The sequence below is a fragment of the Galeopterus variegatus genome, unplaced genomic scaffold (assembly GCF_000696425.1).
Source record: "Galeopterus variegatus unplaced genomic scaffold, G_variegatus-3.0.2 Scaffold1367, whole genome shotgun sequence".
NCBI lineage: Eukaryota > Metazoa > Chordata > Mammalia > Dermoptera > Cynocephalidae > Galeopterus > Galeopterus variegatus.
In genome coordinates this window covers 73,692-75,521 of record NW_007727478.1, presented here as the reverse complement: position 1 = coordinate 75,521, position 1,830 = coordinate 73,692, and the positions used below count along the sequence as shown (strand labels likewise).

Below are 1,830 nucleotides of genomic sequence, written 5' to 3'. Positions count from 1 at the left end.
CTTGTTCTCTCTAAGATCATTTGTTCTGGGGGACGTGAGTTGCCATGTTGTCAGGAGAGACTCATGTGGCAAGGAACTAGTGCCTTAGGCTGAAACCCACGCAAGCGAGCTTTGAAGCAAATTCTCTACGCTTCAGAGACCCTGAGATGCTTCCAAATTCTTGACCCACAGAAACTGAGATAACAAATGTGTGTTGTTCTAAGCCCCCATGTTTTGGGATAATTTGTTATGTGGCAATAGAAAACTGCCTAAGAGCACTTAGCACAGTGCCCGGCACACAGCTGGGGTGATAGAATCTGCAGGATCTGAAGTTCTGGTGTTTAGGAGAGAGGTAGGTCTGAGCTGGAGGTATAGGTTTGGGAACCTTTGGCTCAGAGACCATAATGGAATCCACGAAGGTGGCTGAGCCAGTCCTTGGAGAGGAGCAGAAAGAGAGGAGAGGATGGCATTGGACAGAAACCTGGGCATGAAGGTTGGGTAAAGCAAAATGAGCATCTCCACGAGTGTGAGAGGAACAACTGCAGAGGAAGGAGGAAAACTAGAAGAACGTGGCACCCAGGAAGCAGAGGAAAGAGGCTGTGTCTAGGAGGCATGGAGGTCTGAGGAAGTGCTTTTGGATTCAGCAACAGGAGGGTCCTGGGGAACCCAGCAAGAGCCTATTAGGTGGAGAGGTGAGCCCTGAGGCCAGACTGAATGCTCTGGTTTGGGGTAAGGGGAGGTGAGGGCCATAGCAAAAGAAGAAAGGGAGAGGGACTCTGGGTCAAAAGAGGTGTGAAAATTGTTTAATATCAATAGAGCCCTGACGCTGTTTATCTACTGGGGTGCAGGGGGAGATCTGAGCCTAGAGAGGCTAAAAGGCTGAAGAAGGGGTTGGACCCAGATCTGGGGAGGAGGATGGGGGGTGTCACCTGGAGAGGAGGCAAAATCCCTCTGCCACCCTATGAGTGGACAGTGCAATGCAGGTAAATCCAAAAGTGGGCATAAGAGGGAGTCAGGGAGTTCCCACTGAAGAGGCAACAAGTGGAAAGAGAGGCCCTCCAGGAAGTGAGAGTGGTGGGAGGGGGGAGAGGGGGAGGGGAACTCAGCTCTCTAGGCTTAAGTTCCACCAATCAGTTTGTTAACTGTTGCTTCCCACTTCGCCCTCCCAGCCTTTGCTGGGCTTGTTCCTTGCTGTAATGTTGTAGCTGCCATAATAAACAGCCCTCTCCAGGCCAGCCTGGCCACAGGGCAGACAAGGGTCATCCGGGCCATCTCTTTACCACAGGAGCCTGGATACTAGGAGGCCACCTGGAAAAGAGAAGCCCAGGGGTCAGGCACAGGTGCAAACCAGAAGCTGGTCTTTCCCCACAGGCTTGCAATCCTATGCAATATGGAGTAAAATTGCTTCCAATGTAAACCCTTTCCACCCCTAATCCCCCAAACCAAGAGATCCAGAGGGTTTACAGGAGAATCCTATAGAACTTTCAAACTTCAGAAAATCCCAACCTAGTGAATAGACACTCATTCCTTGATTTATTTTATGTGGCTCATGTAACTTTGATAGCAAAACCAGACAAGAGAGAACAAGAAAGGAGAATAGTAGGCATATCTGTCATAAATATGGATGCAAAAACCCTAAGTAAAATATTAGCAGAATATTGAAAAAGTAGGGGCCGGCCCAGTAGCGCACTGCTACAGTGCGCCGCTTGGGAGCGCGGTGGCGCTCCTGCTGAGGGTTCGGATCCCACATACAGACCGGTTCCCGCTCACTGGCTGAGCGAGGTGTGGGAGCAACACCGAGGGTTGCAATCCCGTTGCTGGTCCCGGTCCCGTTCGGGCACGTCAACGAGG

At 51.0% G+C, this 1,830-nt stretch overlaps 1 long non-coding RNA gene across 1 annotated transcript in view; it reads left to right on the top strand.

Moving 5' to 3' along the window:
- Window positions 1-510: 510 nt before the first annotated feature.
- LOC103593552 overlaps window positions 511-1,830 on the top strand; it is a 2,287-nt gene continuing 967 nt past the window's right edge. The window contains exon 1 of the long non-coding RNA XR_550767.1: window positions 511-671. This is a non-coding gene — a long non-coding RNA (uncharacterized LOC103593552). The remainder of the gene's footprint in view (window positions 672-1,830) is intronic.